General features: G+C 42.0%; 1 protein-coding gene across 3 annotated transcripts in view; it reads right to left on the bottom strand.

The window, feature by feature from the left end:
- Positions 1–5794, bottom strand: part of TRAK1 (trafficking kinesin protein 1) — a 136099-nt gene extending 130305 nt beyond the window's left edge. For all 3 annotated transcript variants that reach the window (XM_039524010.1, XM_039524011.1, XM_039524013.1), the window contains exon 1: positions 5529–5794. The gene's annotated coding sequence lies outside the window, so the exon portion shown is untranslated. The remainder of the gene's footprint in view (positions 1–5528) is intronic.
- Between the last annotated feature and the right edge of the window lie 7585 nt (positions 5795–13379).

The following is a 13379-nucleotide window of genomic DNA, read 5'->3' as shown; positions in this document are numbered from 1 at the left end:
AATCCTAAAGGTAATAATTTAAGCTATCTATAGAATTGCAGTTAGCACTCATCACAATAAGATTTATGTACTTCAGTCCTGATTCAACAAGGTACTTCAACATGTGCTTTCCTCCAACCCAGTTTAGTATGTACTTACTTCCATGGAAGTCAATGGAACTTAAGCACATGCTCAGTATGGTCAACCCTCAACTTTTTTTTCTCCCCTAAATGAAAGAAGCAATTAGGTAAGAATCTCATGCTTCCAGGATCTGAGACTTTAAGCAAAACACCAAATACTGTTAGACTTGTGATCAAGTCTTGCAAGTTAGCAACAATGGATGCATAAAGCTAAGCATATGCTTAAGTACATTGGTGAACTGGGGCCTGAGTGCACTCCTGAAAGTGAGACTGGAGTAGCAATGAAGAAATTCCGCTTCCTCAGCTGAGGACACCTAGCATAACAGCTGAAATATCAGATATAGTAGAACAGCCCTCAAAGATAGCTCAAGCAGAATGTAATTCAATGGTTTGAAGGACTGAATTAAAAATTATATCATGAAGCTAAGACAGGAGAAAAACATCCTGTTTAATTTACTACCAACTCTATTATCGTTTTTGTGTGTGTGAAGATTCTGGGACAGTAAACAGAAACAGGGGAGGGTTCTAACTAAGAAAATTCTAAGGAAGAGTCTACGGACATTGATTACCTTCGTTTTTTAAAAAAACAAGGTTACCTGTACACACACTGCATACTATTTAGACTAGGAACCAATGCTTATCAGGATCAATCATTTATAAGACTAGAATTTCAGTTAATCCCCCTCCCGCACATTATGTTATGCTAGGTGTCACCAGGTGGTGCTATTACATAGTCTTCCATTTCCTTTTTCTTGGTCTGGAAGGAAATGGGAAGATATGCTCTGTGGTGGTGTTACTTTTGTTATGTGAGGTTCTGGCAGAGGGAGCTGTGCTACAAGGAGGTTTACTCTCTACCTCAGTTTCTGACTCGAGTCAGTTCTTGAGGCAGAATCCGTAGGATCCAAGCATTGATATTGGGCTAAGATTTCTGAAAGGAGGGACTGCCCTGCATGCTGTTCATTGACCACCTTTGTTCCACGAGTGGTGTATATGTTTAAATAAAACAAGTTACACTTAGAATATACCCAGACTCAAAATCAATGATTTCTCCTCCAATAGGAAGCTGAACTGTGAACATCTGCTGCTGCTCAGCTGAGGGGCAATAATTAGAGGCCAGGTGGTCTGAATATTAAGGTTCATATTCACCCTACTTCACCACACTAGTCCATCTCTGCCAGTCCTGAAAAACATCTGCTAATACGAGTTGCTTTCCATCTGAAAACAAGGTACAGATTTTGCAAAATGAATTTGGCAAAATATTTCAAAATGTCTCAATCTATACCCTTCAATTTAATTAAAAACTTAGAAAACAACTGCCTTTCTAAACAGATCCCAGTTGTAAAGTACAAACAGGATCATAAGTGTTCGGAAGCAGAACAGGCACTCCTACGCTGGATGCAGCAGAAAATTGCTCATTCTGTATAGCTGATCCAAAAGGCCAACAATTTTGTAGCAGTAACAAGTAAACCAGATTTGGCAGAGAATACAGCAAGTCTTAGCCACAGGAAATCCAGAAAGATTGCTGTGTTTAAAAGAACTCATGGTGGGAAACCAAACATTGACCTCAACTTGTAAGAGGACTTTATTAAAAGAAAAAAATGCTTTTCCTTCTGTGGATCATTATCAAGAAGATGTCTATTTGTGACAAAACTGGAGTGCTCTGGCATGCAGTCAGAAACAGGACACCGACTTAAAATCTCACGGTCCCCCTGAGGGAACATGCCTGGAACAGATACAAGATGCGTTATTATTCCTAGAAATTCTGCAGTATCTCCATGTTTTTGTAATGTTCCTAGTCTATCTGTTAAGTTTAGCTGCAACATAAATCCTTGGGTGACTGCAGTCAAGCTTAGAGACCACCTTATACATAAATACCTCAATGAGCCTAGGCATCAGTGGTAAGGAAAAAAAATGATAACAGGAATTTTACATGCTCCGTAGTACGCCAATTCTGAGACTAAAGGATCGGCTTCGGCCTCAGCGCTACTGGTAGTCATGGCTGCTGCACTTCATACTGCAGGAAGCTGGGGCCTTTTTGAAGAGTGAGAATTCCACTATTGGGAAATCCAGCATACAATTGTGGAACTGACCAGTTGTGTTTGGCAACAATCATTAGTTCAAAGAGTTGCTGGCTTTCATTTTTTAAATAAATCGGTTTAAATTGTAATGTGAATCAAATTAAAAGGATATGGAAGGGCATGATGGCAGGGATTGATGGTTATTAGTGGAAGGCTACTTGAAGACCCTCATAAAACTCACTTCTTTTAGGAGGAAGGAGAAGGTTACTCCAAGGGCACTGGCGGCTGCTCCACTAATTTAATACATAGTGGTGCAAATCTAGATTATTCAATTTCATCTGAAAAAAAATCTCTAGTTAGAGTGATACATACTTTATAGTTTCTGTAGGTCAAACTCACTGCACATAGCAGGGGCTCCTTGCATCCCTCCATTCTCCCAAACAAGTTCTCTGTGTGCCCCCCCATTTCGCAACCCAATGGATGTGATTGGCAGCCCGGAGATGGAGGAGACCCTGCAATGGCTTGTAAAGCAGCAGGAGCAGATGCAGAAGGCCCTGCAAGGCTTCCAGCAGTACTACCGGGGCGAGAGACAGGCCTTGCTAACCTGGCAGGCAGAACAGCAAAAAAGCCTACACTTCGGTATAAGAGAGCAGGTGAGTCCTGCAATGGGAGATAGCACCTGGCTGAGGGGCTTGGGACTCTGTAAAATGGGCCCAGAAGATGACCCAGATGCATTCCTCAATATGTTTGAGCGGGTAACTATGGGCACCAGTTATGATAGGGCAACCTGGGCCCTACGGCTGGCTCCCTACCTAGCTGGCAAAGCTCAAATGGCCTGCATGGCATTGAGTGACGAAAAGGCCCGGAACTATGAGGCGGTGAGGGCAGCAGTCCCAGATCAGGTCGGCCTGTCAACAGAGAAATACTGCCAAAAGTTCCAGTTGGCCAGATGGATGGTGGCCAGGCGGCCCCGGATATTCGCTCACAGAGTGATGGAGTGGGCCACCCACTGGCTGAGGCCCGAGACGCAAATGGTGGGAGAAATAATGGACACCCTAGTCCTAGAACAACTGCTACAGGGCTTCCCCAAGAATATCCGAGTCTGGGTCAGCTGACATCAGCAAAGTACAGTCAATGCAGCGGTCAAGCTGACTGAGGAATAAACAAAGGCAGAAGTCCCCCGAAGGGAGGGCCGACCCTCTAGAGACAGAGTTGGGGAAGAAGCCGAGGGAACCCCTCCCCAGGAAAGGCCGGGAGAGGAAGAAGGAGGAACTCCGAGGAGCTCCCAGTAGAGCCAGCGCAATCGTTTGCTGGCAGTGCAGGCGGCCAGGACACAAAAAGGGAGACTGCCCGGACATGGAATGTGTTGGGCCAAATTTTTTGGCTGGACTAATGCTAGGAGGGTGGGAAAGTGGGCAGAGGCTGTCCACCATCCCAGTGAGGGTGGGGAGGAAACCCCAGAGGGGCCTGGTGGATACGGCTTCAAGCTGCTTGCTTGTCCAGAGGGGGTTGATAAAACCGCATTGGATAATTCCAGGTGCATGGATGACCCTGGAGTATATCCATGGGGACAGGAAATACTGCCCGATGGCCCAGGTGTCCCTAGAAGCGTGGGGCAAATTTAAATGGAAGTGAGTTGGGGTTGTAGAGGGGTTACCGTACCCCATTGTGTTGGGTATGGACTGGGGCCCTCCCCCCAGAGGGAAAAGGAAAGCTTCCCCAAAGAAGGAGGTGGGGAGCCCTAAACTGAGAAGCCCCAGTGAGGAAGAGGAGCAGAGGCCTTGGGGAAGCGAACATGGAAACCCTAGACAACAGAGCCCAGATAGGGTAGAAAGAGGGGACGGAGATGCAGGGGAGAGGGCCAACCCAAGTACCTTAGAGGGGAAAAAAGGAGCAACTGGAGATCCCCACAACACAGCTCACAGGAGAGGAGACGTGGACCCCGCTTGGTGGCTTGGGAGAACCCGACCCCCTACCGGTAGAAAAGCGGGTAAAGAAGAAGAGACGCCCACAGGGATGCGACTGGTGTGAGGACCTGTGGGTGGCAGCGGAGCTATAAAGGCATCCATTCCCCACGCAGTGTACTTTCTGCGGGTGGGAGATGAAGGACACCCCCCCCCCCCCCGAAATGATGCCGGGGATCACCTGAATGAAGGGGAGAGACTCTCCCAGACGAACCCTGCTGGTTCATAACAGGGGAGGTGTGCGACAGGGTGCTGGCTAAGGAAATCTGAGCCAGGCCTCTGTCACGTCAGCTACAATTGAGAAAGGGGAATTGGAGCTGGCTGAGTAAGCCCAGGCCTGATTGGCAAACAGAGAACAGCTGCCGGCCTCGTTAACCAGGGGCTATATAAAGGCTGGCAGGAAAGAAGGAGTCAGAGAATTAGAGGGAGTAGGAGCTCTTCTCTGCTGGCTGCAGGAGCTAGCAGTCCCCGAGGCTGTAATAGTGAAGTTGTTGGTAGCTAGAAGGTGGTGGGAAGATATACTGTAAATATTGAGCACAGGTGATTGAACCTACGCAGAGGTCTCTGGCTGATTTGTGGGTGTGGCAGGAGAGCAGGGCCCCGCGGTGCCTTGCTACATTCAGATTTGGTGTTCAACAATTATCACATTACATCCAAAACAGAGAAATATCATTAAGTTGAGCATAAGGCCTCACAAGCTTTGCCAATAAAGGGCTTGGAAAGGAAATTTTTATCATTTGATGTCCATATAATTGATTATATTCAGTTACAGTAACCATTAATATACAAGGAACAAATGATATAACTAGTTCTTTGAAATTCAGGTTTTACAGGGAAATGCATTATCTCTTACAGTACCACAGCTAACACAGCAAAGATGGCAACAGAGCATAACCTCCCTCTGGTTGCTGTTTTGAGAGGCAAACACAACAGCCACAGCATTGGAGACTCTGCAACTTCATTTCTTTCATGTGGCAATTGTTAGAGCTTTCCCACTAACAAGAGAGCCAAGAAACAGTTAGTAACGCAACTAAGTATTTCCATAATTTCCAGCAATGAACTTATGTTGAGCTACAATATTTTTAATTCCTCATTTTGAGGTTTGTTTTTAAACTTGAGCTCCAAGTTGCCTGACTTTCAAATTTGATTTTTTCATGGTAACTGCAATAATTAATTATACAATTGTAAATTAATGGCCTATTTGCAAAACCTTAACTCTCTTATAGTGTTGTGACAGGGAGTTCATTTAAGGTTCAGAACTCTTCAACACTATATCCCAGATGAGAAAACACAGTATTTTTAGAATAGTAACTGATTTATTATGTATGAAGCTGCTATGTCAGCAGTTGTTTCATTAAGGAAAAGGAAACTTAGCTATTGTGTACTTATCTCAAGAAAGAGGTAGAATAATCTAGTTTATTGCATACCAGTAATGGTGCAGGCATCTCTGTATTCTCTGTAGTCCGGCACATCATTTTCCACTGCTTCACTTACATAGTGCTCTTCATGGATGCCTGTGTCACAGGCTAGGACTGCATGGTTCGTTGGCTCTGAAGGGGGCACAGTGGCAGCCAAAGTGCAGTCGTGCAAAGCTGTGGCGTCCAGCTTGGCAGGTTTCACAGGGATGTACAAACTGCCATCAGGGGGACCAGTGCTGGAGACTGGGTCTGGCACGCAGAAACGCAACCCTGTCTCTTTCTAGTGTTGGGTTCCTTGAGAGGTCTGAAAAACACATGAAAGCATACATTAAATTCAGGCAATTCTAACCAAATTAGTCAAAATAGATTTGTCAAATATTCTATTAATTCCATGAGAAGTTCAGCAAATATTACAAGACAAATACCCCACATGGACCATCTGCCACACTTAGTACACTGTGTAAGCACTTTATCCACAGACAGGTGTTAGGCCTGTTACATCAATATTTGAAATCGTAGGATAAACAGTCAGATTCTTCTTTTTTGTCCAATCCTCCCTAGAGTTAATACAGTCCATCAGCCAAAGAACATATTGTGATGAACATGCTAGGGCATTACCACCATCCCTCCCGCCTAACCAGTGGAGGGCATTATTTTACCCAGTTCAACATTCAGCCAGTAGAAGAGTCCGTGTTCCAGAATACCAGAAAAAGGAAGTAAAATCCTGACATCAGAGAGGATCAAGTTAGGGAGAGAGGTAGAGACTGCATGTGAGCAAGAACAACAGCCTGGGATCAGGCTGCAAAGAGAGGGCTCGGCTGGGCTGCAGGGGGAAGCAAAACTGTCTATTACTTTCAGGGAGCCAGCAAAAGAACAAAAGAATATATTGCACTGATTTGCAAGCACGTGTGAATGCAACTGCAAAAATGACACCACAGATGAAAGACCTGAGCTCTAACCAATGAGGTCTTCAAGTGCTTCATTGCCTTCAGGAGAAGGACAAACTTGAGTTAACTTTATTCACTTGGAAGAAGTGTTAGTGGGTGACAAACAAGTGGTTGACTTGTTTGTAACTGCTAACGTCTTCGTGCCTGGGCTATTTGCATATTTTATTTTCTAGCACCCCCTACTAAAATAATCCTCTTACTTTCTTCAATTGAGTGTTTATGGGAACTCACTGAAGTCTGTGGAGCCCAGTGCTCAGAGTGCCTACAGCATCTGCCTCTAAGCTCATGGTAGAGGCCTGTGGTCCCACAGAGAACTACCAGACATCTAGAGGGGGCCCCAGCACACATAGCAACATCCAAGACTCATTTACAATATTTTACGGTCTTTCACATGTGCGCTCTTCTCACCTTAGTCTGTATTTTTCAACAGGGATGAGTATTAAGACCCAAAAAATCCAGACCTCTTGCACAAGTCATATTTACCTTTAAGTCAGAGATACAGGGAGACTGACAGTCAGTCAGTCTTAGTTCTAAAATGTCTCATATTTTATCATGATGATTTATGCATTATGGCATTTTGTCAAGGCTGAGTAACCTGAAAATGACTCTTAGGTTCAAAGAGACAAAGCTGAAATTGCACTCTCCTTCCACTACAATCACCATGGGACAATCATTTTTCTCTGTATTAAAATGATAAATTTATCCTGGCATATCCTTAAATGCAGTGTTCCTCTGCTGTAGCAGCCACAGAAAGGGGAAAGTCCCAGTGAGTGCTTTAGCAGAAAGCTCATGGCTCTTCTGCATAGTATCCTTTATTACCTAGCTATCAATGCATGCAGCTTTGCAGAACAACTGTGTCGTTTGTACTGGTTATTTTTAAACTTGTCCCCTGTCAAGTTGCTATGCTGGAATAATCAAAGAGAGAGACAACTGCTGTTACAAATTTTTTTCTTTACGTGAAAAAATTGGAATTAAGGAACAATCTCCATTCCTCCTTCACAGTTCACATAGAAGTGTTTCAAGGCACAGCAAGGAAGCACACTGGAAATGTACCAACTGACTAAAAAAGCATTTTATGTCTCCATTTCCTCATGATCCCATCATACACCCATGAATCATATTTGTAATAGAAAACTCCATTGGGTAAAGCTCACCCTTTGTTCACAGGAACAATGTCGTCTAGGGAAACATCTAGTAACAGCAGTATTTATTCCTACACTCCCTCTCCCTCCACCCTTATGAATCCTTCCTTTTACAATTATAATGAGTGAGGAACCTCTCAGGCACGGCCTGTAAGAAGTGTGTCTTCCTAAATTACACTTCTATTGATCAAACATGTATAAGTGAGTTTCGAACGGCTGAGACACTGGCACTTACAAAGGTCATGGATACTAATACAGTATCTTGTGTGAATACAATCTTCCTCGGGGCTCCCTTCTTCCAGTGATTTTTCCAAACCCTTCTCTCATATAATCACTGAAACATTTGCAAGCAGTGACCAGAATGTAATACTGCAAGTTTCATTACATCTGGCATCCAGTCAACATAAGCCCCTCCATTCATCTAGCATACCACCTAGGTCACTGCACTAAGGTCACACCAGTTCTCTCCACCCCAGACAGTCTGAGATCTGAAAAAAAGCTCTACTTCTTACATCACCAGCCACCTGCAAACAGAATTCAGTCAAGAATTTTGTTGATCCCTGGAAGAATATAATGAGATTTCACTTCTTTAGCTACATTAACCCTGTAGTTGGGGATAAGCTGGTTTTGGTCAATAACAGAGCTGTGTGGATAATTCACAACAGATAATTCAACACCTTTCATCTTTTTATTTCCTACTTGAAAATTGTTTGCATGCAGATCACAATTTCCTTGAATTTGTTATTCAAAATTATTCACCAAGTAATTAATGGTCTGTGGAAGCTCATTTCCAAGACGTTTGCTACAAGTATGATTTATTCAAAATTTGAGATTTGACATAGATCACTGGTCACATGATTGGTTACAAGTCACACAAGAGTGTATATTAAACTCTTTTCATGAATGTTCCTGACAGCAAACTTATTCACTAAACTGTTCACAGAAAGCAATCACAAAAGGGATGCCCATGTGGCTGGAATTAATTTATTAAAAATGCAAGTGGATATTCATATAATTATTTTAGCAGTATTTGCCCAGACTGGATCATTACTCAGATTGAACCCAAAGATACATAGGAAGCAAATATGTTGAATAAAATGATGCTGTTTGTACTTGGACACTTTTCTGAGGAATCTGTTCTTCAAATTCAGTCTAAAGCAGTCAGATATCTATTTTTAAAATGTCCTGCAAGCAGCCATAACAAAAGAAACCCAAAATTTACTGCATATGGTAGTTAAATGTACCATAGTTATTTTCTGATCTGAATATAGGAAATACAAGGGATGTATTTTATGTACCCTAACAATTAAATATTGTAATACAGTCAATATTGACTTTTACACAATGGTATGCACTGCAAGCAGCTCCTCCTTTAAAGACAAAGGACCTTGTCATGAAGCCCTTTTGCTCATTAAATAATTTCAAATTGGCATGGTTTAAAATGTCTTCTATCCTGAAAAGGGCCCCTCATAAAAATGACTACCTGTTAGGCCTGATGTACATTTGAAAGTTTAATCGACAGCTATATTGGTACTTCATAGTACTACCTGCTGTCATTAGGGACAAAAATGGGGGAATGGATCAGCATTCATGTCAGACTCCCTGTCAGTACCTGACCCAAGCCGGGGAAGCTAATGATCCAACCGGTGGACCAAATTCAGTGATGAATCCTGGTCACATGCCATTTGAGGCACGTTGTGCATATGCTAAGAGGAAGGGACAAAAATAAGTTATTACTCCCATTAGACCTTCACAGTCAACTCGGCTGAAAGAGAGGGAACTACATTATATTGCTTCTTGAGCATCAGCAGAATCGTTGGCTAAACTACAAGAAAATGGAGCTGCATAGGGATCACTGTACCAAAGTACAGGTCTGTGAAATAAAAAAAAACCAGTATGACTTTCAGAGCTAAGCAGCATTTGCAAGACTGGCAGTTTATTTTATTTTTTTCTTCAGACTTGAAAGCCAAGCACACTTGATGCAGAAATCTCAGAGTCAGTAAATGTAACTCTACAGCGTAACTCTTCATAGTACAAACACTTTTATGGCCTATTACAAAATGCAATAGCGTTGCAACCAGGGTCAGGGAAAAGGCAGTTACCTTTTCCGTAACTGGTGTTCTTCGAGACGTGTTGCTCGTGTCTATTCCACAATAGGTGTGAGTGCTCACCATGTGCACCAGTGTCAGAAGTTTTTCCCTTAACAGTACCCATAGGGGAGCGCCCCTAGCAACCCCTGGAGTTGCGCCTCCATGGCGTGGTATAAAGGGCACTGTGCGCTCCCCCCACCCTCAGTTCCTTCTTGCCAGACAACTCCGACAGAGGGGAAGGAGGGTGAGATGTAGAATAGACATGAGCAACACATCTCGAAGACGACCAGTTACGGAAAAGGTAACTGTCTTTTCTTCTTCAAGTGATTGCTTATGTGCATTCCACAATAGGTGTTTCCAAGCTATATCTGTTCGAGGTGGGAAGGTTATAAAATACACACACACACACACACGCACTCCCCTTCGTAGTCCAATAATTTCTTAAAAATCACTTCACCCTATTTGGCCCATCGCTCCAAAAATAATAGTCAACAATTCTGTTTCTCTCATATATAAAAAAAACCCTAACTAAAAATAGTATTTTCAAGAATAGTCCAAAGAGTCCTCTGTACCCCTAGCCAACTTCACCCATTCTACTCCCACATCAAAACAGCACTTGGAGTCAATCAGTGCTGTTTCTTTAACCAAGCAGAGGGGATATCACTATTCAGCAGTGTGAAGGACCCTCTCTTCAACTCACTGACCAAGCTTCTGCTTTAGCACTTTATCTCCACTGGCGTGCCTCAATAAGAGCCAAAGAGTGGATACTGAACCCATTGCTATGCAGAGTACAAAAAAGTTCACTCTTATCTAAGTTTAAAGGGCTGTTTAAGAAAAGATCTTGTAATCGAGTCAGTCAATTTGAGTTTCAGTTTTTTAATTTGCAGTTTTTATTGCGTCTTATACCACAATATGGACAGGCCATTTCTATGTTCCACAGGAATACAAGATGAACCTCTTCTGCAGTCAGTACTAAAAGCAACTCTGCTGTAAATGCATTACTAGCCTTAACACAAATATCACACAAAGCAATTTTTCCTGGAAGAACAGAAAAAAGGACTATGTGATGCACCTATCATGGGGATGCTTTGTGGTCCTGCTCTCCAGGTCTACTGAGTATTCAACATTTTTTAGAAAAAAAATTGGTTTGGATTTTAAGGATCCAAGAATCTTTCCATACACGTGGTCTAAGACATCTGTGAAGTTGGAAGGGTCCTAGAACGTAAACATTTTTATGAGAAGGGATGCCTATCTCTCCAGTACGTATTTCCGAAGATAAAGAGAAACCTCCCCAGTGACCACATTAGCTGCTGATAATCTCCGGGCACCAGTTCACATTAGAAAAACAGAACAGATAGAAAACACTTCTCAGCCACAAGGATTTGAGGGATTTTTCTTGGCATCACCACGGTCAGGAGTTCTGTTTCTGTCTATTTAATAGGTACACTAGCTCAGCCTATTAAAACGTACGTTGGGGCTTTGAAAGGTGATGTAAGAAAGGTTTTCCAAGAATTTTTTTTTTCTTATAATGTTCCCAAAAGATCCCCTGAGAAAACCCTCTGCCCATTTTATCTTACTCCGTACACCATTCTCTGGGCCTCTCGACACTTCTATTTAATAAGCCAGTGAAGTTACTATAAAAAGATCTGAAATTTCATATTTATATCTAGCTGCTTTTCCAGAGGCTAAGCATGTTGTCCCAAACCATGAGAGCAACAAACTTGGACTAAGAATTAAATCCAGATCTTTTCTATGGCCAAGATGAGTAAAGGATTAGGCCAGCCAGCAATTCTACATTTTATCCTTTTCATTTTATGTTTTGGAATGCACTGCTGAATCAGATCAATGCAGGGATTTTGTAAAACACAAACTCAACAAGACTTGCTTCAAGCACCAGATTTTGTGATTTCTTTACCAAGTGAAAACCTGCATTTAGAGGTATTTTATTTATAATGTTTCCTTTCCCCAAGTGAGCAGGTTGACTTTATAAAGCAATAGTTCAAAAGGGAAGCCTAGTATCAAAGTAGATTATAAAGATTGGTTCAGTTTTAAAAAAACACTTACATCCTATTAAACATGTATTGTGATTGACTACAAAAAAACTTATATTTTCAATAGCTTGCAGCTAAACCTAACTATTTAAAAGTAAATAAATGCACTCATTTCCCTTCAGATTAAGCCTGTACTTTGCACTATTTTTTTCGGAAGTGTTTTAATCATGTCTGTCTTAATGCATGCTTTACATTTTCTTTCTAGATTCTCCACAAGAAATCATATTCATCTTTCCATATAGAGTTTAGCCTTTGACATCCGCAATATTGATTTCTCAGTTCTACTCACGCCAGACCAAGTTAACTGAACAAATTTAAACATAGTGAGACATTAATCAAGAGTATCACAGTCAAGTAGTGGGAAATTGCAAGTGGACTGGAGATTATAAGACAAGAATGAACATGCCACAAAAGGAGACAGCTCATAGAAGAGAGAGGCACCTGAAGAACTGTCCTGTACAGAACAGCACTTATAAATGACAGAGAGAAGACAGGGATTTGCAGCTGGGGAAGCATAAGTGTTGAGGGAGTAAAGTAGAGCTAGGATTGGAAGGACGAGGGGCAGCAGGCAACAGGGGTGAGCAAAAGGCGAGAGCCAGCAGGTGGAGCCTCTTGTAGAAAAAAAGGTTCAGTACCAACTGCCTAGACAAAATTGTCTGAAACAATACTAGGGGCTGGGATACCCACTGAAAGGCAGGGAGCAAAGATGAGTCTGTGATTGGAGGTGGGTTCTCTGTTTTAGGTATAAATCTAGCATGTTAAAGTGACATCAATTTAAAAAATCCAAACACATTTCTGTCTGAAAAGTTTGTTCCTGATATCATTACAAACAACTTCTAAAAGGCTTGTATCTGAAAGAGATTAGAAGGGAAAATATTTTATCCTGGGTTGGTTTTTTTTTGGGGGGGGGGCGGGGGGTTGGTTGTTTTTTTTTTAGTTTTTACTTTGTGATTGGAGAACACTGCGTGCCCAGTCAATTTTCCCCTATTGTCAGTCAATTTCTTTTATGGGTGGATGGGGGGTGTGGTTGCATGGCAAGGAGACAGACCATCTAAGCTAGAAAAATAGGTTTATAAAACTGTGACATATATTATGAAACTGTGACAGATATTACAATCACATGCAATATCTTTGGGGACTATCTTGTATGAAGTTTATGAATAGTTTCTGTATCACTGAGGGCCAGGGAATGTATGCAACCTCAAGAAAGTCAGCCCTCATACACTAGACAAACACTTTCAAAATACAGTATACAAATGTCTTGCTAGATAAATAAATAACATTCTTATACCATATGTTCTACTATAAGAGTAGTCAAAACGAAAAATGAACTGGACAACATATCATTTGCTGGTCTGACAACATTTCTGGTTCATCTTCCTACACACTAAAGATTTCAGGATTTTCTGCTACAGTTTTTCATTATAAAAGACTTCCTAAAGAAGATACTGAACATATGAAGGCAGCTAAAAGCAATCCTAGGGAAACTGCAAGCAACACAATGAAATCATTTACATGAAAAGTCACTGCTACAGGGGAAAGCTAAAATAGCAACTGTATGGAGTGAGCAGAGAAGGGATTCCTTCAAAGATCAGTGATTTTATTGGTAGCTGCCAGTGCTCAGCTTAAA

Source organism: Mauremys reevesii, linkage group 2 (genome assembly GCF_016161935.1).
Source record: "Mauremys reevesii isolate NIE-2019 linkage group 2, ASM1616193v1, whole genome shotgun sequence".
Classification (NCBI taxonomy): domain Eukaryota; kingdom Metazoa; phylum Chordata; order Testudines; family Geoemydidae; genus Mauremys; species Mauremys reevesii.
Note: the sequence above shows the minus strand (reverse complement) of the source record. Positions and strands in the feature narration are given on the sequence as shown.